This window comes from Ambystoma mexicanum, chromosome 2q (assembly GCF_040938575.1).
Source record: "Ambystoma mexicanum isolate Mex_15411 chromosome 2q, UKY_AmexF1_1, whole genome shotgun sequence".
In the NCBI taxonomy this organism is placed as follows: domain Eukaryota; kingdom Metazoa; phylum Chordata; class Amphibia; order Caudata; family Ambystomatidae; genus Ambystoma; species Ambystoma mexicanum.
In genome coordinates, this window is record NC_090924.1 from 93014769 (window position 1) to 93038749 (window position 23981).

Sequence of the window (23981 nt, forward strand, 5' to 3'; positions counted from 1 at the left end):
GTGCAAATAGCGCCATGACTACCTCCAATCTCGGAATGAGGCCCAATGTCTAGCCTCTGGGTCTTATTCAAGGCTGCCACTTTGTCTGGGTGCGGCCGCATGTGTTGTTTCAAAAATATATGTCCCAAAAATGTGAGGGGCCTTTTGCAGAATTCACAAGTATTCTTGTTTAGGGTCAGGGTGGTGGCTTCCAGCGCTACACAGACACGATGCAGGGTGGCATCCATTGACTTTCGAAAGACCAGAATATTATCAGAGTAGTTTAGTCAGTTTGGGATGTGTCTTATGACCTTGTGTATCCCTTCCTGAAAGATCTCAGCCACTGACGACAACCCAAAGCTCAAACATTTGTACCGGAACAGGCCCAGGTGAGTTATAAAAGTGGTGATGTACCGAGATTCTGAGTCCAGTTTCAGCTGAATGTATCCTTTATTAAGGTTGAGTTTCGAGAATACTGTCACCTCATGCAGCAAGTGAATATGGTCTGTGATTCTCGGGACCTGTTGCCTTGCCTTTTGAGTCGCCTTGTTGGCCTTTCTAATGTCTACACATAATCATATAGCCCCATCAGCAGACTTCTTCGGGACTGGCACTATAGGGGACTCCCATGGCATTGGACCTGTTCCTCGTTCAATGATATGATGATCCAATAGTTTCCTGATTTCCTCTTCAACTTGTTTCTGTATGTTGAACAGTATGCCCGGATATTGTTAGGCACTAGTTTAATTGATGGATGAATGTGGAGTTTCACTTTACAGTTCCATAGTTGACATCTGGACCTTTAAATAGGTGCAGAAATGCCCTTTCAATGTCCCCCTCAGTGACCGTCTATTTATGCACCATCATTTGATAAAGGATGTGCACCAAGCCCATGTCCACTGCCATCCTGGATATTACCCAAATTGACCTTTTACAATTGACCTCTGAACAATTGACCTTTATATTATTTTAGTTATTTTATATATATATATGTATTGAGTTGGATTTGGATTATAAATAATATAAGGGGATTGGGTAGAGGGTTTCGGGGGGTTTTGGATTGGGTGGGGGATGTGGGGGGTTTCCCCCCGCATATACGTCCTAATTGACCTTCTAAATTAGGTTAATTCTCCCGAGGTCAATTCTCCTGAGGTCAATTGTGAAAAGGTATATTAGTATACAACCCCACCCTGAAGCTCAGGATGCCACCACTGTTTGTTTCTGTCTTCAAAACATGTAATTTGAGCTAAGCTGAGTGAAACTTGTGTGAACAGATCACCGACATAACCCTTCTACACCGCAGCAGGGTGTTGTATCCGAAAGGGTAGATATCTACATCCAACCGCTTTAAATTTGGAGGTTGTGGAATGTTGTTGCAGGCCTCACTCGGTATGTTCACTGTTGCCCAAGTGTCAATTAGAACTCTGTAGAAGTGTCATTCACGTGCGTCACCAGTGCCGGCTGTGTTCCTTTGCTGTATCATTCCAGAGTGCCCACACATACCCCTTCTTCCTCTGATCATCTGTGGAGGATGAGGAATTACTGCCTGGTGATGACCCTACTTCGATATACCTGATATTTCTTATGGAGCACCTTTAGTCCTGCCTGTCTAGCAAGCACCTTTCTCTTCTGGTGTATAACTTCCTGCCCTCTTCATCTGCAGGTAGATGCTTTCTGTGCTCGCTGCCCATGCCTGCATCAGTATTGGTCGGCCGTGTGTATCTGTGTCTTTCCTTCTGTGAGCCTTTCACATGCCACATCACAGGTGCATTCTTGCAAACTGCTCGGACGTTATATTCACCTACGCAGACAGCACATTTTTGATCTATGGCAGGGCACACGCCTTCATGTGGATACTCATACCCACATTTCAAATAGGTGCAGTTGACACGCCTTGTAGTGTTGATAACCAACAGCTTTAATTTATTGACAGGATCCGGCTTCTTTTGTTGTGGCTGCAACATCACCCTGTTCACATTCTCCATTTGCTGTTCTATGGCGAACTCTGTGCGGGCCATGGCAAGAATTTCCTCAAGTAATCTGTGCTTCTGGAGCAACTTGTTCCGAAATACTATAGATTTGCATCCCGCAATGACCTGTGAACGAAGTGCTTCATTATTGAAATATCTGTGAAAGTCACAATGCTTTATTTTAATGCACAGCCTCATTACAAAGTTATGAAGAGTATCACTTTCTCTTGGTGAGTCGTATGGAAGATGTGCCTCTCATAATCCAAGTAGGTCTGCAGGGCAAAATATGTTGACAGCACCTCTTTTAAGTCATCAAAAGAGGCTGTCTCAATGTCTAGCTTTTTGTAAAGGGTATTTCTTACTGCAGAGCCTACTGCTAGCGACAACAAGTTCATTTTCCTTTCATCATCTATGAGCCCCATGGCTCCTACATGCACCTTGAAATCTGATATATATTGAGCCCAGCCTGGCCCCATGTTACTGGTGTTATTCAGGTGACATGCTGGGAGAAATGGCAGGGTAACTAACTCACTCTGAGCTGGCTGGAATCCCCAGAGGTCCGTGCAGGCACTTTGGCTGGTATGTCTTCCTCCGTCATGATGAGGGGACAACTGATAACGTGTAGCAGCAATGTCTCTCGTTGAGTCTGTGTGGTGTGCTTTCCTTTTGCCCCTCGGATCTTCCCAACCCAGCCTCCCTGGCATCCACTCAATGGTGTGCTGCCTGTTTCAAGGTAAATACAACTAAGGATAGGATAAGACGTCTTAAAAATAATCCAACCAATTTCTCCCACGACAAAGCATTTTACTATATACAAGAAAACTATGTACCGAGTTCCAATAATGATACATTATCGACTGGAGGTAAAAAAGTATGATATGGAAATACTTTGTTTAGCTTAATCAGCTCCAATGATGAAACTGGAACTGATAAAACAGTACAGAGAGATATGGGGAGAGGACAAAGAAACCACGGAAGAGCTAATAATAGAAGGAGACCTTATCAGCAACGAGGACAGAGGAGTAGGGGTCAAAACCAACATTTTTTTTTTAGACAGGGACCAAACAATGTGGGACTACGAACCACGCCAAACAAGGAGCCGGACACCTTATTTATAATTGTACCTAAGTATAGTCCCACTGCTAGAGGAAACAGAAGTATTAGAGAAGGGTTTCAGGTTTGCCACAACAGCAAAATATGGTAGTTTCGAGACTAGGACTGAGTTACAACAACTATTTAGAAATATCCACTTGAAACAGTATTTTGCAGAGAATATATATGAACAAGGGGATAATACGAGTGGTCTCAGAAAAACCTCTACGTTTTGTCCACCAACTACTAGTGACACTCCGGAATCTATTGTATTTGAAAAAAGAGTATTGGCTGATATTGCAACTCTGGAAAAACTCTGGAAAACAAAAAATAAACAAAATAACTTTTTTCAAAATATGTCTACTAAAGAGAGGGCAGCAATTCAATCCTTGAAAAGAAATAAAGATGTTATTTTGAGAAAAGCTGACAAAGGAGGCACGATAGTCTTACAAGACCGGACAGCATACTTTGCAGAATGTGATCATCAACTTGAGGACACCTCTTTTTATGAGGTATTAACAACGGATCCCTCTGCACGATTACCAAATGAAAATCACAGTTAAGGTAGAAAGTGGTTGACTAAACAGGAAGCAAATTATCTGGTGACCACCGATCCCAGTACACATAGGTTTTACACGCTAACAAAAGTCCATAAAACACTAATTGAACTAACAGGACAACCAACCGTATCAGGTACCGGATCAGTCCTCGGCCCTTTATTTTCTGATACTTTTTTTTAAACCTTTTGTTAAGCAAATGCCATCTTTCTTACAGGACACCGCAGCCGTGATTAACTTGATAGAAGGTCTGTCATTCAATACCCAATCAGAATTACTTCTGAGTTTTGATATTGTCTCATTGTATACTAAGATACCACAGGCTGCGACGCGTGAGATGGTAGAAGAATGACTACTGAGTAATAGACTCATACATCAAATTCTTTTATACTCTGGTGCACAGAGATGCATTAACTGAAAATTACTTTATCTTTTATAATACCTTTTTCCACCAAATACATGGTACGGCTATGGGGTCGGCCGTAGCCCCTTCATTAGCAAAACCTTATGTTGAAAGTATTGGGTTGAACATGATTCTGTCAGAAAACAATCACTTTGAACATCAGATTTGACTGTGGAAAAGGTGAACAGAAGATGTTTTAGTGATTTGGCAAGGCGAAACTAGTAACAGTAGTATTAACTTTTTGGATTTGACGATTTGTGTTGATTATGTGAGTGGCATATTAAAAGTTACACCATTTCACAAGGTTATTGATAAAAGCTCTCTCCTCTGTTTTGACAGTTTTCACCCTAAGTATATTACAGAGAACCTCCCAGATGGACAATTTTTATGTTTAAAACAGAACAGTAATAATACGGATCATTTTGAAAAAGAGGCAATGCGGCTGAACAGCAATCTGATAAGAAGGGGGTACCCGAATAACATTGTAAAGTGTGCCTGGAAACGATCAGCTAACAACAATAGGTAAGCGATGTTAGATTACAATAAAGAAGCAAAAGATACCAACAATAATATTACTTTTGTAAGAACCTATAATGTGTTATCTAACCAGATACAAAAGATTATTCGGAAAAAATGGCAAATTCTGACAAAGGGAGACAATACATTAACACAACCAAGATGTGATTTTAATTATTATTATTAATTTTATTTAGCATTTAGTTTCAATAGAAACCTTTTGCCATTACAAAGGCTTATGGAGTCAACAATTGGCAGAATATACAAGTAAGAAAGAAGAATCATCCAATTAATATAGGAGAAAAAATGAAAGATCCAGTAAGAGAAAACAATGACAAGCTACAAGGTGCATCAAAGAAATAAATAAAGTAGTATGGCTGTGTGTTTCAGGAGGCACAGCGTGCAGGTTTTACGGGATTCTGACACACATTGAGTGAATGTCACTTTGCTATCTATCATGTGCATGTGTAGTACAAGGAGGTGCCATATTTTGGTTTCTCTGTGTGACACTTTGGTGACACACAATCATGCCGATATTATTGATGTTCATTGACATTTTTGATGTCATCTTTGATGTTATGGGTGTTAGTCTTAGCAGTGCACTGTGGTGGCGCGGGTTATGGTTGCGTAGCTTACCATAACTGTCAAATTTCTTTTTTTTTTGGTTTTACCTGTAACCATAACGTCCCTCTAACAACGTTTTTCCATAGAATTTCATAGGTTTTTGCTAGTGCAATTTAACTATGACATCTCTTTAACAATGTTTTTGTTAGTGAATATATATATGTTCAAGGACAAAACTTGTGTTGCAGGGACGTTAAGGTGAGAACTTAATGCAACAAAACCCCTGAAATTCAGCTAAAGCCACCTTAACTTCCCACCCCTTGTTGTGCAGCCTATGACCACAATGTTGACATCACAGATGACATACTGGCAGCACTCAAGGACATTGTACACGTGTATCATGTGCAAAAAGTGTTTATTTCAAAATACAACTGCATTAGCAGGGGAGGAAGGTCCCCCACTGATGATGCATTTCGCCCAACATGTCCAAGTATATATATAAATATATATGTATATATATATACATACACACTTATTGCATTCAAGGCTCTATTGGTAAGGTGAATCGGTCTCCCATAGGAACTTTGAGAAAATTTAAATTGCTAATAACCTTTGACTTGTGCGATGGATTTGGCTGGAAATTTGAAGCCAATTATGGACGCGTGAGCACCCCCAGACTGCACACTCTGGTAAAGATATGTGAAAAAATAAAAAACGGTTTTAAGAAAGCAAAAAAACCTAAAGAAAAGTTGTGGCTTACTTCCCATTCATTTTCCCGTAGACAAGAAACGTCAATTTGTGCCGGAGCGCACAACCAAAACCGTTGGACGGATTTGGACCAGGTGCAAAACAACTTGGGCACAAATCATTGACGTGAGACATTTATATAGTTTGGGTTATTCCATGCAGTAGATTTTAGATATTTGACAGAGAAGGAGGTGCCCCTTTCTCCAAAACAGATATCTCTAAGTCAGGTAAATGGCCAAAACCGGGTGTTTTAGAAATGAAACCGCCCTCATCTTTGTCTTTGCTCATTGCGAGCGATAGCCGCGGCTATAGCCAAAAAGCCATTTGCAGGTCAAAATACATGCAAATGCCATGTGTGTAGGGACGGGGGTGACAAGAGGACACCAAGTAAAATTTGGGAGTTGGCGGGTGTCTAGGGATTGAGTTTGCACACAAAACTTTTCTGTAGCCATGGCTATAGCCACAAATAGCAGACATTTCACTGGAAACTGCATCACAGAAACAGCATGTGTTGTGGGGGCAATGGGAGAGGGTATGGGAGGTAAGGAGGCCATCATAGATGTGTGTGGAGCAGGCAGGGAGGAGGGGGACACTTGGTGAGGGCCTGGAAGCATTTTGTCTGCCCTTTATCCCGATCGCCGCAGCTATAAAGGACTACAGATATTCGAGGGTATCTGTAGTTCTGTACCTGCATCTATAGATTAACATATTACAGTGAATAATCACTGGCCATGGCCTGACATGATAGGCATACGAGACGCCCATCTATGTAGAAACCAGGATGGACCCTACTTAGCTTCAAAGTGAGGAAGCAGATGGTCTCCTCAGGCCATGTTGCATAATAAATGTGCACAGAGTAAGTATTTGGTCAGGATGTGAAAAGAGGGTTTGCAATCTTGAACACTGGTGCAATTATTTCCCCATGACTATGGCTGCTTTTCAGGGTTCAAGTAAAGGACACTTGTGGGTGGACAGGATAACTTTTTTTCAGAATGCGACACAAGGCATTCTTCTTAGTTCGGCAAGCTTGCTCAAGTATTTGGGTACCAGGAATTTACTCAGGTTACCATGTTCCCAGTGCAGATGCTTGACCACAAGCACGTGTCTCATATTGGGGTTTTTGTTTTCTAACTAAATATATTTTACTTTCTGAAAAGTTCAAATTATGAGTTAATCGTTATGCATATATTACTTTGACCATGACTAGTGTCTCTATCTCTGTGCACCTACTGTATCCCACTTTCTCTACATCCACCCAATCTCCCCGACCCTCTCTACCGCCACCACCTACCTTTCTCACTCCTTATTCTCTTCCACTTTAACTAACCCCAAATACCCTTGCTGCCTACTAGCCCTGCTTACATCTTTTGTACCACCATCGTACCAGCACTATGTCTTTCCCCATCCATACACTCAACCCACACCTTCTCTACCCTTACCCAGCTTAGACCCACCCCCTTGACCAGTACCCAGCCACATGTATGTATATGTAATTCATTTTGAAAAATAAATAAATAATAGCCATGGGTACGTAGCAAGCAATGTGACTGAGCGAAATGCACACGCTGTTAATGGCAGCAACGACTGGGGAGTGTAGCCATGGCTACAAATCTGCCAATCACTGCCTGACAAATGTAATTGCAGCTATCCTGATGGGGCTGTGTAATCGCGGCTATATACAGGCCAATGGTACTTTGTGTATTTTTCTGGATTGCATAGCCGCTGCTTCCAGACTTTTTGATTGAACTGCGTCACAGAAACAAGGAGTGTTATAGGGGAATGCAAAGAGGACAGGGGAGGTGAAGAGGTCATCAGGGGACTGTGGGGAGGTGAATTAGATGTTGGACGGCACTTGGCGAGGATTTGGGAGTGCAGGAAAAAAATGTGTTTTTCCAGATGCCGCGACCACGAAACAAACAACTCCACTGGGTGTTGATACAACTGTGGGTATACAACATGCAGCCAGGCGTACGTAGGTGTGGTAAAGTAACACGTCAGTTGTTTGGTTGCTGTTGTACACACGGCTATGTGAATAGCCACAGGTATTAAGCCATACATTTCTATGTAATAATTCTATAATTCTGTCGATATTAGACCATACCATTTTGCATGTGTTCCTGATTCCATGTCCTCACCTCTAGCCTTGTGTCATTTGAACTTTTAAAGGTTGGCAACGTCTGTTTTGAGTTAGCAAATAATGTACGTGTATCTGCAGCTAGACAAGGATGTTTATAGTCATGGGTTGAATAGCCACAGCTATAAAAGGATGTTTGGAAAAAAGAAAGTTTTTGTTGTGTTTCAGTTCAGTGTTTGCAATTGGTTGCTGTTAATGTTGTAATTGTTTATTTGTCTGTGATAGGTTGCAGTGAATGTAATTACTTTGCTTACTGTACTCCTCTTTTTGTGCTATTGATTTTGAAAAGTATAAAAGCCTGCATTTTGCACACTTTTCTCATTCTGATTACAGAACTCACACTGTACTTATGTTGAGTGCGTGGCTGATGTGAAAGTATTGGTCAGTACATATTTACATATTTTGAGGTTTATTTGCAGTGTTGTGTGAGTTAGCTATATTAACCACTGCAATCAGATGGTATATATTGCCACTATTTTATATTCCACCTGCTCATATCAAGTGGCAGTTAAATGTAGCATAAACATATTTAGAAAGTTAATTCTTCTTAACTTTGTAGAATTAGAAAACTTTTCTGCGATTGATACACTTATGCATTATCATTGTTTTACTGAGATGCTATTAAATATGGCCATTCTCTGTTCATAAACCTCTGCATTAGCTGTGTTATATTCTGATGCTCTTAAAAATAACTATTCCTAAAATGTAGCACGTTTCTCTGCATATGAAGCTACATTATTTTATAAGCAATGCTATCAGATTACATGTAGTGCCAACACTGTATATCTGCTCTGACCAAGTTCCATTTACCAGTTTTGTAGAAATGTTTTGCAATAACTTTGTCCTTACTTGTAAATAAGTTACAAATGGAGTGGCTCCTAATTCACCTATGCATTATTTTTAACTTCTACTAAAATACTGCTAAAAAAGACATTAAAAAACAGCATTCATATTCAGCAATTTCCCTTTTTCTGCACAGTTTACTGAGGTTTACAGTTTATTTGCTTGCACCTGTCTTAAATTTTCACTGTACCTCCAGCTGTCTACAGTTTTGCTCCTAATTGTCTGTGGAAAATGGCATCTCCCACTCTGATCCAGTTGTGACATTTGAAGCAGAAAACTTGCACTGCTTTAGATTAGGTTTGGGCAGCATTAGGGGAGGTTATTCCTAGTGGAGGTCATGGAAGACACAGTGGCGGAGATGGATGGTGCAGAGGTTGCTGTGGTGGTTGCTTGTGCAGTCTGACACCACGTCAGCTTTTGGCAATAGTTAGAAGAAAAAGGTTTGAGGAAAAATAAAAGAGTTGTCTGACAAACTGTATGGATTTTTTCAATCCACCTTGGATTTTTTTCCCAATGATCCAATGATTATTATATGTGAAAACAACAACAGTGTACTATGCACAATTGTTGTCAGATAGATTGTGCATACAATGTACTACTTATGAGGGCCCAAAAATTAAACATATGTGTACAACTGTAACTCATTGTATTTTGTAGAGTGTGCTCTCTAACTAATTATATTTCCTTTTTTTTAGAATGAAAAGTGCAAATGATGAAATAATCAATGTGCACATATTGCTGTGGCCATGGCTAGTATCTCTACCTCTGCGCACCTACAGTATCTCATATTCTCTACTGTCATCCGCCGCCCTGTTTGGCGTCTGTATCCGCATTGGCGGCTACGTGTTGGAAGGTCGAGCGGAGGTTCCACTACGTTGTTTTCACAGCGCACTTGACTGTCTAGAGGTTTTTCAACATGGCGCTGCTGGGTAGTACTTCTTTCTCCCTCTCCCAGCGATCGCCGCATTGCAACCCTCCTTACTGCGTTTCCTCGCATCTTTGGGTCTTGACGCTAGTTTTCCTGCTTTGGTCTTTCTGGCCATCTTTCTGGTATTCGGTCCACTCCTCTCCGGGCCGCCATACCCTTTAGTTTCTCTCCTCTCTCTGCTCCGCTTTCTCTCTCCTCTCGCTCCCTTCTTTTATTCCGCCTCCCAGCTGCCTGCTCCAGACCACCTGCAGCTGCTTTTCTCATTGGAGGGTTTTTTCTGCCTGTTCAGGCTTTTTCCCTTCGCAATTGTCTGTTCGCTGGAAGGAAGTCCCAGGTTTGCTATTTATTAGCGCTCACTGTGGCTTCCTCTCGAGACAGACACTCTTCACACAAGAAGGAGAAGGACTACCTCTCACACAGACTACTACACCTGGAGGACTTGGAATCAGGTGAGGAGAGCGGGGAGGAACGGGAGTTGGTGGACACCTGTAGTCAGGACATCTACATGCAGTCAAACTCCCCACACCCTGTCTACCTCATCCTCCCAACATACTGCTTCCCTCTTTATTCGCTCCCATCTTACCTAACCCTGACTACCCCCACCTACTCACCCTACTTACACATTTTGTACTACCCACTATGTCTTTACCAACCAACTCTAGTGCTACACAATCTGTTCATGCTTCTTCACCATTCTCCCATTATGCCATTCCACACATATATTGTGAAGACATCATAAAGTAAGACACAGAAAACAGATTCAATTTCCTAAATGAAATAGTTTATTTTTTTACATATCAGGTTGAAGTAAGGCCTAATTTGCCCCATGCTAGTGCTTTATTTCCCAACCAAAAGAAACTAGGAGGCCGATTCATGGAATTAATGTGCGCTGAAATTTTCGGCGCAAGCGTGTGAATCGCAGTGCAAGTGCGAAAATCGCAGCGAAACCCACGCACAGCGAATCATGGAAGTCTGTGCGCGTGTAAATCCCTCGATGTGCGCAAAAATTCTGCGTGGTACACGCTGGCGCACACGTCTCCAAACAGTGTGCGCTAAGCGCACAGCGAAAGCGCACATAGCGCAGCGCACACAACAAAAGTAGGCAGAACAGGGGGCGTAACACGCGGAATGGGGAACAACTTGTGAAAATGTGGGCATCACGGGGGAAGTACAGGAGGCAAATGCACGGAACGCCCACACACACGTCTACAACACTTATTCATGGAATCGAATGGGGCTAATGCGTGCGCCAAAAAAGACGCGCCAATCGGAAACACGTACGCCAGCAGGAAGCAGGCGTATGTGGACCCGTGCAGCATAAAAGTGCATGCAAACAACAAACAAGCTCAGACGCCAAGATGAATATACCGTTCCTAGCAGCAGTGGTCGTGGGATACCACAGGAAGAGGAGGAGGATAGTCAGGCCCAGAATTTTCACACCCAGAACCAGCCTTTTTGGGATGCCTGATGACCAGGTGTATCGGAGGTACAGGTTTCAACCTCACATAATACTCGACCTGGTGAGTGAGTGGAAGGATGACCTCACATCACCCACCCTGTGCTCCCAAGCACTCAGCCCCCTGGATAAGGTCCTCAATGTACTGCACTTCTTGGCCACTGTATCATTTCAGCAGACAAGTGCTATAGTGGGGGGGTATCACAGGCCACGCATTCACGCTGCCTACACCAGGTGTTGGCCATCATGACTGCACGCCCATCAGTCCGCAGGCACATATACCTGCCCAGAACACCTGCCGAAAGGCAGGCTGCCGTCCAGGATTTCTATGGGGTGGCACAATTGCCCAAAGTGCTAGGTGCCATTGATTGCACCCATGTGGTTCTACGTCCCCCCAGGGCATCTGAGCACATCTATAGAAACCACAAGCACTGGCTTTCCATCAACATGCAGGTAGTATGTGATGCCAAGGGAATCATCACCTCAGTATATGCCAACTATCCAGGGTCCACCCATGACAGTTTCATTTACAGAATGTCAACGCTAAACCGGGACCTAGAAGCTGGGTGGCATGGCGATACATGGCTGCTTGGTGAGTATAAACGCCACTGCACATGCATGCATGTCAGATACTGAGTAATGTGACAACCCCACTAATGATACCCATCACCACCTCCCCAGGGGACAGTGCCTACCCCCTGAGCACCCACATGATGGCGCCAATTCGGAACCCCACCACGCCACCCGAGATAAGATACAACACAGCCCATATTGCAACCCGGGGCATAGTGGAGCGCACATTCGGAGTGCTCAAGTCACACTTTCGCTCCCTTGACCACTCTGGTGGGCAGCTGTTATATGCTCCCCCAGTAGTGTGCAGGATCATAGTGGCAGCATGTGTCCTGCACAACGTTGCAACATGCCGGGGCCTGCCGGTGGACATGGTGGTGCCCCCACATCCCCAACCACATGCACGCCCGATGCGCATGGGAGGGGAAAGGGCACATGGTGAGGCAGCCCGTACGCAGCTGGTGGCTAATTACTTCACAGAAAATCACACCCCTGTGGAGTGCACACAGCCCTGGCACATACCAGCTGACAATCAATGATGATGACATAAGGGACACTCAACTGTCACAACATACCATCCTGAGATTGGTCACCTGAAAGTGTTACATTGTGTGTATCCCTACCTACCCAAACACCACCAATGCTGTGTCATCAAAAGACATACATCTATGCTGCTAAATTCATTACCCCCTTGCTAAATGCAACATGAGAACAGCGCCATGTCACCCAACCCCTCCCCAACTCCACCACCAAACACACCATGGCATGTCATGCAATGTAAAAGCAAACAAAGCAATGCACAAGACCTAACACAAGTGTCACAAAGTACACTGTCCCTAATGGAAACTGCCCACACACAATATGCTCCCAGTAATGTGTAACTAACAGCACACATTACCAAATACTTACCACCAACACAATGCTGCAACACACCATGGAAACATGCAAAAACATGACAGTACTAAGTTCAAGTAGTGGTAGTCTTACAACCTGAATACGCCAGCACATTGACCCCTTACAACTGTAGAGTATTGCTGCCACGCAAATGTCTCAGTGTACTGCATACAACATGAACTGCATCTGCAAAGTAGACGGCCTTGTGAAGACATGAGGAAGGAACCTGCAGATTAGGAGGAAAACATGGATGCACAAGCACATATCAACACACCATGCAGTGTACAATACAACAACAATATCCACTAGGGATGTCTACACAGTATTGACTACAGACTGCCCACACAGCTCATGGGAGCCCAATGTCACTGTGTAATTCACTGTCACTTGGTCACACCCTTTGCAAGACCATGGAAACGGGAAGCAGGAGGGGTGTGTGTCTCACAAACCCAAGCATCTAACCCAAACTCAGGACAAGCCTGCATGTGCCCAGCCGGAATACAGTGGATGCCCACGGGAGCCACACAAGGCAACACAAAATCAAAAATCAGAAATGCCCATGTGGGGGACACGGGGTGTGGGGGAGGCCACCCAGGAGGTTCGAGGACAGGGTGCACACCAACACCCACCTGCGTGGATGTTACAAAAAAAAAATACCTCCTTGGGCTCATGGCCTGCACGGCTATGCCATTGTGGGAGAACTGCTGTCGCTCTGCTCATCCTCTGCTGCTGCATCAGGAGGCGGTGGCACTATGGGAGGCAGCCCACGCAGAGCCCTGGTATGGTCCTCCATGGCAGCAGGCATGCGGGTCTGGAAGGTCTGATTCTGGAGGATTTAAAGTGCGGAGATCCCCATGCAGCACATCATGGGTTGCCTGCATTTTTGCACGCATGGCCTCGCGTGTTGCCCGGATCTCCTCACGTGTTGCATGCAGCTCAGCTGAGAGCGAACGTGTTAGCTCCTCCAGCTGCTGTTCTGCCCTTAAATTACTGGAAGCCTCAATTTCAACCAGAGTCTGCCTGAGGTTATGTAGTTCTACCCTCAGGGCTTCCCTGTGGCCCTGGGACTCTATTGATATGGATTTGCGCAGAGTCTCCAATGCCGCCCGTCTGTCCCTGTTGGACGCCAACATGTCTTCCCTGTGTGATTGGCAAATGGAGTCTGTTGCCTGCTGTTGTTGCTCCATCTGCCTTTCAGGGGGGATAATGGAAATGGCCACCCTCTCCATTGCCTAAGCCATCATTTCTACTGATGCTGCCTGTTGGGTTGCCATACCGTACATGGAGTTTTCCCATACAGTATTGCCTGGTGGCGTACGGCCACCGCGTCGGCGGGCACCACACCTGTTCGGGGCAAGGCGATCTGCACCTTGTTGTGCTGGCACTGCCTGAGGCTGCAGGACTGCATTCCCCCTCTGATCTGCTGGCCCAGGAACAGGATCAGATGCTGTGGAGTGTGACCCTGCATCCGTAACCGCCAAAGGCGGACATACCAACACTGACATCCCCATAGAGGGTTCTACCCCTGGTCCAGGTGGGTTGGACAGAACAGAATCCCTGCCAGAAACACTTACCTGCGACGGCACATAAGTCTCATCATCTGACTCAGCACCTGAATAGAGGTCTGGGGAGGTGCACCCAGAGGCACCCCTGGACAGTATGGTCTGCAGTAACAATGGGTTTTCACCCACCACCACACCACGTCCCCCACTGGTGCCCGGTCATGCCTGAGATTCCTCCTGGGTCTGCACCATCTCCTCAACCTCAACAGCACCAAATGCGTCATCACCTGCAAAAACATGAAAGACAACAAATGGAAACAGGCATGAGCACCATAGCACACACATAGGCCGTGACAAGCCAGAGATCCAGTACATGATTTACACATGTCCCACATGACTATAACCCTGCCATGCATGCACTGTCAAAGAGTTGGAAGTGGAGTCAAAAAGGCAGACGCTGGGGAGAGCAAGATGGAAATGCAACACATTTGCAGCATGTTGGGTAGCACTGGCATCACACATCAGGCTGTGAGTGGCATGTCCAATACACATACATGACACATGCCACCACACAGATGTCATGTAGCATAGCCACGGTAAATTACAAAACTACAGCAATATGTCAGTGAATGAGTACTGTCACACATCCATGTCACATCGACATGATGCGAAGATTGATGCTGAATAGTGTTGCAAAATATGCATGTGCCACATACTGAAACACATCCAGTGTCCAATAACACAGTCATTGTGTGCAGATCAATGGTTGGTCACTTTAATATTAGAGGAAACATCTGTCATCTTCCACATGCAAACAGGCCCTAATAAAACATTTCTGCAGCCCAATACTCCATCGGCCTGAATGGTGTAATCATTAACATAACCAGGTAAAAATAGTGGCCCAGTGTGGGCTGCAAACAATGACCGAAGCATATCACATATGTTGCAATAGGGCAGAATAATGCGTAGCAAAAATGGGAGAGTGGAAACAATCAGCCTGAATGAACACTTACAAAATCTGAACAATGTAGTTGCAAGATGACAGTTCAAGGTAAAGTGCACTAATGTGGGCCTAATTGGCAACTGTGGGCAGAAGGGATACAGTCATACCTAAATCCAAGGCACGTGAATGTATGGGAGGAAGCAAATGGGTGACCCATAACACTCAGGAGTACACACCCTCACCTGGCACTCAATCAGAACCCGTCACCCAAACAACATACACCTGGATTACACACACACGCATGGGCACTCACCGGACAATGCGTCGTATTCAGGTAGTTCTCCCACACCTTGGATCTGTCCCTCTGTGACGAAGGTCCCAGCAACAGACTCATGTTCAGTGAGTTTATTGTCCTCTTGTGGAGACCCACCGCCAGTCACCAGAGTAGCGGCATGATTTGAGGCCAGCTTGTTCTTTGCTCTGCATTTCAGGTCATTCCACCGCTTGTAGCAATCATCAGCTGTGCGCCTCACAAAACCAAGGGCACTTATGCGGTCCGCGATGGTCTGCCAGTGTGCAATACGTTGACCAGGTGTGGTCTTGCACCCTGCAGTCACCAACATTTCGCGGCTATGTGCCGACACATAGCTCACAAGTGCATCAAGTTTGGGGTAATTAAAGCTAGGCTTCCTTGACATGCCGGACTGTGTAGCCATGTCTGGGGTCTCAGCCTGTAGTGCCAGAGCACCCTTCTTCCTCTTCTTCAAAGGTGGAGCTGAGCCTGAGTGGCTTGCGCCGCTCTGGTCAGTAGGGGCAGAAGCGCAGGTGGACTGGGTACTGGGAGTGTGCGAAGGCACAATGACCATAGGTCTTGGTGCAGGCATTGGCTGAAGTGTGATGTTGGCTGGGGCAACGTCAGTTTGATGGACCAGGACCGACACTGTCCCGGCTGGGAGACTCAGAGCTCGGGTGGATAGAGCTGCAGCTGCCCCTGCAGCCTCCCCACCCTGCCTACTTGGGCCAGCAGATGACATTGCTGCCCCAGATCCACATGGCCTGGTGACACCAACTTGCACCAACACACATGGCTTAGACTTGCTGACCTGGAAGTCAGCCTGGGAGTCATCCTGTGCCGGCTCAGGTGCCATAATGGGCTGGTCCAACAAGGGCTGAGCTGGGATGGTGTCAGCCACGTTTTCCTCAACCATGGGGGGGGGCCTGGGTGTCCCTGATTGGTCCTCCACACATGGGGTCTAGGCGCACCCTGCAAATCCTGGCCACGTCCCCTACCACGCCCACCACGCCCACCTTTTGGAGGTCGGCCACCTTTGCCTCCCTCACCGCTAGGTCGCCTCCCAACCATGGCACTGATGTTGTTGTGCGTATGGGAGTTGCAGTAAACAATTTTCCTGTGCAAATGGGTGTGAAAGGGGTAGGGTACTAGATGGAATTTGTACCCTAGTGCTCTAGCAAAGCTGTCTATGACCCCTGGGGGAAGATGATGGGTCACGCAATGCACAGGCACCCCAAAAACAAAAAGTAACGTGCACTCAACCCCTCGTAGACCACGTGCGTGGAAAAATGAACCTGCACTATGCTGTGGCACCCAGAAACACAAAAACAAGCGTACGCGTGTTACACGCAGCCTACAATGACCTCTGAAGGGGTACGTGACACACGGGGCAAGCACAGTTGGTAAATGCATGCGCGACTCACCGTCTGCCTGGAAATAGAACGTGAAAAAAACGCGCCTGTGGGCATAGGCAACACCCCCGCCAAAAGAAGAACTGTACGCTGTCTGAGGAGACAGGACAAAAGAAGACGTGAACGCTGTTTGAGGAAACAGGCCCAAAAAAAATAAAGAACACTGTCAGAGGTAACAGGGAGTACGAACTTGAAACGCTGTGAAGTAATCACGTGTGAACCGACAAGAAGTACAGAATTCACCCACTCGCTCTCCACGAAAAGCACGTACAAGGGAATGGGGTCCTACACGTACCTTTTAAAGCGGCCCACACGTACAGCGACACTTACGCGTGTACGCGCTAAGGCCCTTTCCTCCAATTACACGAGCTGACACTCGGACGTGCAGTTTTTGGACGTGTACGATGAACATGCACCCATGTTGATGGAAACTCCCGCGCACATCACGTCACTTACGCGCGTAGGCCCTTTCCTCGGATTACACGCAGCCACACGCGGACGTGCAGTTTTTTCACGCGCGCTGAACCACTATGCCCACGTCACGAGGGAAACGCCCGCGCGAGTCACGTCACAGAAGCGCTTACGCGCTAAGGGCCTTTGGTCCAATGAAACCGTGTATGTGTGCTGACGCGCTTACGCGCAAAGGGCCTTTCCTCGAATTAAACTCTGACGTGCAAGATTTTCATGTGCCAAATCACTCCGTATCAAGCTGGCCACGCAACAACACACGGAAGACCACGCTCCTGCCCAGAAGGCCGAATTACTGACCCCCAGAGCCCCGAGCACGCTCCCACCTGCCATCTGCTGCTGCCTGCCTGCCTGCTGCAAACGTGCCCTGCTATTTGGCGCCTGCACGTCAGCCAGGGTTCCAGTTGCTGTGTCCACCACTGCTGGAACAGAAGACTCCCGACTGGGATACCATTGCTCCACAGCCCAGCCCCAGGACCCAGTTGCCCACCCACGCCTGCCTCGGGGGTCGCCATGTCGGGGCAAACACCATCTGAGACCACTGGCGAACCCCAGCCAGAGAGGCAGAGGGCCACCAGCTTTAGGGTGAAGGAAGTTGGTGTCCTGGCGGAGCATGTCCTGGGGCATTTTGATGCCCTCTTTGGAACATCACGCGCCAACAAGGAAAGACGGGAGAGGATCTGGGACGATGTAGTGGTTGCCATCAACGCAGAGGGGGTGGCAACCCGCGACATCAAGCGCGTCAAGAAGCGCTGGGAGGACTTGAGGTCCAGGACCCTCTACAAGGCCCGGCGCCTCACGGAGGGGGGCTAGGTCAGCATGAGTGACATCCAGATGAGGGTCCTGGAATGCGTAGGCCCAGCGTTCCATGCCCAGATCCTGCAGAGGAAGACCCGTCTGGAGTTGAGCGGTAAGTGGCCAAACATTGGTGTGTGAGACAGGGCATGTTGCAGTGTGCTGGTAGTCTGATACTTGCCTGTATGTGTGACATAGGCCATGTATGGATGTGTGTGTGCAGGGACATCATGGTCATGCATGTGAGACCAGTAATGTGTGAACCACACGGTTGGTGCATGAGTTACAATGCAACATGGGTAGCTGTATGGCAAATGCACACATGAAAGCATGCCAGTGTCTGTTCTTGCACATGGTGGGGTGTGAGGGGTGGGTGCTGCTGTCATGTACATGTATGGTGCACATGTGTGTGTGTCTGAGAAGTGTGTGTGTGTGACTTAGGTACGCCATGGATTCATGACACATGTCTGTGATGATGTGTACATTCAATCATGCAGTGTGGTCACCGTTGTATGCACTGTGTCTATCCACTGTGTCTGTGGTGTGCAAGGCATGATGCATGACCCTCCGGTGATGTGTGTGCATGGGATCAGTGTGAGCCATGATGCATGTGAGTTTGAAGGCAAGATTTTGGTTAATAGAGGCCCTTGTACATGGATGCTGATGTTGATTGTAGGCGCTGTGCCTGTTCATGCATGTGTGTTGCGTGCATTCACCCACGTGTTGTGGAGGGACAGGATGGAAGTGACGTTAGACACTGCAACTCATGTGTTATTTCTTCCTGTCTAGGGGAATGTTGTACTGTACCCTGATGCTTGTGTTCTATGTCTCCCTCTACGCAGCGTCAAGTGAAGAAGAGGGCGGAGACGGCGCTGTGGAGCCAAGCGGCGGCAATGCCTCCACCGGGCGGCGATGCAAGGCCCAGCCACCCTCCCAGGACTTACCATCATCCGGGAGCAAGGGGGATGGTGCCGCGTCTGCCACTATGGCTGTGGTGGAAGGGTCAGGTGAGCCCCCACAGGGGCTTGCAATGGCAGAAGACGGTACAGAGACATCCAGGTTGGTGGTCTCCACAGAGGAGGAGGAGCCCGCTACTGGGCCGCACATGGTGGGGGTAGGATCAGGAGGCAGCACAGGTCACCGCGGAGGGGCCTGTGCATGTCCCTGTCTTTGACCCTGTGACTGCACCACCATGCACCAGCACCCCGTCCCAGGCCCATCCGCAGGTAGGGGAGAGTGCCATGTCATCTGCCTCTCCACTACCTGCGGACGAGGGGTCGCATGACTGTATGGGCTCCGTCCTGATTGGTGTTGCATTGCGCACGCGTGACATTCGTGATGACGTGCGTTTGTCCTGGACGGAGAATGTACGCCATCACGAACAGCAGCGTTGCGGCATGGCACTGTTGGGAGGGGCCCTGGTCGGTGGGTTCCTACATGTGTCGCGCACTCTGGTGGACCTCTCCTCCTCTGTGGAGACTATGCGCCAATCGTTCTCCCTGCCATCTTCTGGCCCAGATTCCACCAGGGCCCCCTGTGGACCTGGCCTGACCAACACAGCCAGCTTGGTGGAGCTCACATCCCTGCCACAGTCGGGAGTCGGCGGTCCAGCAGGGGTGGACACCACAACTGGAGACCAGCTGATGGAGGATGTGCAGGCACCATCGGACAGGGCACATGGACAGCAGCAGCAGCAGCAGGAGCAATGATGGCTCGGGGCCATCAACATCGGAGGGGCAGGCATCGGCCAGAGGGCAGGAGGACCCAGGAATGGGAGTGTCTTCCGTGTGGCAGCGGTTGGGCCAGCAGATAGATGCGGAGCGGTGGCGGGCGGAAGAGGCATGGCTCACCATGGTCAGGGCAGAGTTCTCCATGCGTCGGGCGTTGAGGCGGGCAGAGTGCCTCGAGGCAACTCGCAGGGAGTTGGAACAGGCCATGAGTGCCTCCATTCGAGACCTCGGGGCCAGGGCAGAGGCCCGACTCCGGGACATCGACATGGAGTTCGATGATGCCCTGGCCCGGGACAGCACAGAGTGAGCCGCAGGACTTGCCCGCCGCCATTGTATATAGTTAGATAGTGTTAGGTTTCCTTTCTGTTCTTGTTTATTTTGGGGCGCTTGGACAATGCACCACGTTTTTGTATATAGTTATTTATTAGGTAGTCTTTTTTGTAGGTTTCATTTCATTTGTTGGGGTCATGGACCCTGGATTGGTGATTTGTATGTAGTTGAACAGTGGATTTTTTTTTTCCATTTCCCCATGGAGCAATGGATTTCACTTATTTTTTTCCCTTGGATTTGCTTTGTTGGACTGAGACTTTGGACACATTTTCATTTGGATTTCTTTGGATTCTGATTTCATATTTTTGATTATTTTCTGGACAGGCTGCGTTTTATTTCTTCTTCACATTATTGTGTGTTTTCTTTTCATTACATTCATTCTGGGTTCAATACATTTTTGTTTCATACATCGATGAGTTGTATTCTCTCATTGATTTCATGCATGTCATGATATGGGTTTTCACATTCACTTGCACCCATTGTGTGTGTGTGAGACAGACATGTGTTCATTTACATACTTGCCATTCGGGTTGTATCATGTAATGGGCATTTCTATGTGGATGGATGCAATACTTGGTTGGGTCTTTGGGCTGGGGTGGTGTGGGGTGTGATGTGGCTGGCCATAAGGCCCATGATTGAGGATCGTCATGACGTGGGGGTAGGTGGACATGAGTGGGGGCCTGCTGGCAAGTGCCCCTGACTGCTGGGGGGTGGGGGTGCTGGGGGACATGTGTGGGGGCCAGCTGGCAGGTGCTCCTGACTGCTGGGGGGTGGGGGTGCTGGGGGACATGAGTGGGGGCCTGCTGGCAGGTGCCCCTGACTGCTGGGGGGTGGGGATGCTGGGGGGACATGAGTGGGGGCCTGCTGGCAGGTGCTCCTGACTGCTGGGGGTGTGGGTGCTGGGGGACATGTGTGGGACATGAGTGGGGGCCTGCTGGCAGGTGCCCCTGACTGCTGGGGGGTTTGGGTGCTGGGGGACATGAGTGGGGGCCTGCTGGCAGGTGCCCCTGACTGCTGGGGGTTGGGGGTGCTGGGGGACATGAGTGGGGGCCTGCTGGCAGGTGCCCCTGACTGCTGGGGGGTGGGTGTGCTGGGGACATGTGTGGGACATGAGTGGGGGCCTGCTGGCAGGTGCCCCTGACTGCTGTGGGTGGGGGTGCTGGAGACATGAGTGGGGGCCTGCTGTTAGGTGCCCCTGACTGCTGGGGGGTGGGGGTGCTGGGGGACATGTGTGGGACATGAGTGGGGGCCTGCTGGCAGGTGCCCCTGACTGCTGGGGTGTGGGGGTGCAGGGGGACATGAGTGGGGGCCTGCTGGCAGGTGCCCCTGACTGCTGGGGGTGGGGGTGCTGGGGGACATGAGTGGAGGCCTGCTGGCAGGTGCCCCTGACTGCTGGGGGGTGGGGGTGCTGGGGGAAATGTGTGGGACATGAGTGGGGGCCTGCTGGCAGGTGCCCCTGACTGCTGGGTGGGGTGCTGGGGGACATGTGTGGGACATGAGTGGGGGCTTGCTGGCAGGTGCCCCTGACTGCTGGGGGGGTGCTGGGGGACATGTGTGGGACATGAGTGGGGGCCTGCTGGCAGGTGCCCCTGACTGCTGGGGGGTGGGGTGCTGGGGGACATGAGTGGGGGCCTGCTGGCAGGTACCCCTGACTGCTGGGGGGTGGGGGTGCTGGGGGACATTTGTGGGACATGAGTGGGGGCCTGCTGGCAGGTGCCCTGACTGCTGGGGGGTGGGTGTGCTGGGGGACATGAGTGGGGGCCTGCTGGCAGGTGCCCCTGACTGCTGGGGGCTGGGGGTTCTGGGGGACATGAGTGGGGGCCTGCTGGCAGGTGCCTCTGACTGCTGGGGGGTGGGGGTGCTGGGGGACATGAGTGGGGGCTTGCTGGCAGGTGCCCCCGACTGATGGGGTTTGGGGGTGCTGGGGGACATGAGTGGGGGCCTGCTGGCAGGTGCCCCTGACTGCTGGGGGGTGGGGGTGCTGTGGAACATGAGTTGGTGATCAGTAGTGCAAGGTGACATGTGGCTTGGCTGGGGGGCATGCCCATGGTGGATGGGCTGCCTGCGGGACATGACCAGGGGTGCAGGATAGTCCCCTGTAGTGTGGGCTGCCTGCAGGAGCCGTGAAGGGTGTAGAGGGAACACCTGGGAGGACCCACACTGCCAATTCACATGTAGGACTCCCCGCACACCCCCAAAAATCACGTACCCCGCTCTGACAGCAAAATCATGTGTGAAACTTCCCGCGCACCCCAGGAATACACGTACCCCACTCGCACAGGGCATTTCGCGTGTGAAACTTCCCACGCACCCCAGGAATACACGTACCCCACTCGCACAGGGCATTTCACATGTGAAACTTCCCGCGCACCCCAGGAATACACGTACCCCACACGCACAGGGCCTATCACGTGTGAAACTTCCCGCGCACCCCCAAAATACATGTTCTCCTCTCCAATCGCGTGTAAAACTTCCCGCGCACCCCAGGAATACACGTATCCCACTCGCACAGGGCATTTTGCGTGTGATACTTCACGCGCACCCCATGAATACACGTACCCCACTCGCACAGGGCATTTCGCGTGTGAAACTTCCCACGCACCCCCGAAATACACATACCCCGTACAATTGCGTGTGAAACTTCCCGCGCACCCCAGGAATACACGTACCCCACTCGCACAGGGCCTATCACGTGTGAAACTTCCCGCGCACCCCCGAAATACACATTCCCCTCTCCAATCGCGTTTGAAACTTCCCACGCACCCCACGAATACACATACCCCACTCACACAGGGCATTTCGAGTCTGATACTTCACGCGCACTCCAGGAATACACGTACCCCACTCGCATAGGGCATTTCGCGTGTGAAACTTCCCACGCACCCCCGAAATACACGTACCCCGCTCCAATCACGTGTGAAACTTCCCACGCACCCCAGGAATACACATATCCCACTCGCACAGGGCATTTCGTGTGTGAAACTTCCCGCAAACCCCAGGAATACACGTACCCCACTTGCACCGGGCATTTCACGTGTGAAACTTCCCGCGCACCCCCGAAATACACGTACCCCGCTCCAATCGCGTGTGAAACTTTCCACGCACCCCAGGAATACACGTACCCCACTCACACAGGGCATTTCACGTGTGAAACTTCCCGCGCACCCCAGGAATACACGTACCCCACTCGCACAGGGCATATTGCGTGTGAAACTTCCTGCACACCCCCAAAATACATGTTCCCCTCTCCAATAGTGTGTGAAACTTCCCGCGTACCCCAGGAATGCACGTACCCCACTCGCACAGGGCCTATTGCCTGTGAAACTTCCCGCACACCCCCGAAATACACGTTCCCCTCTCCAATCGTGTGTGAAACTTCCCGCGCACCCCAGGAATACACGTACCCCATTCGCACAGGGCCTATCGCGTGTGAAACTTCCCGCGCACCCCCGAAATACACGTTCCCCTCTCCAATCGCATGTGAAACTTCCCGCGCACCCCAGGAATACACGCACCCCACTCGCACAGGGCATTTCGCGTCTGAAACTTCCCGCAAACTCCTGTTATACACGTACCCCGCTCCAATCGCGTGTGACACTCCCCGTGCCCCCGTCCCCCTGTCTGTGTCCAAAAAATCTATACTTGCCCTCACAACTAAAGATATACAATGTGTAGGTATGTCAGCAACAAAAGAAACTGTGTTCCAAATAAAGTTCAGAGCTTCTTCCCCAAGTTCAAAACAGTTCTAAAAGGCCTCGAGGTTCCCTTCACCAAGAGGCCAACACAGTTCACAAAGTCTTGGGGTTCCCTTACCTAAGAAGTCAGCTCTTCTGGCTTCAAAACTACAATCAGTTCA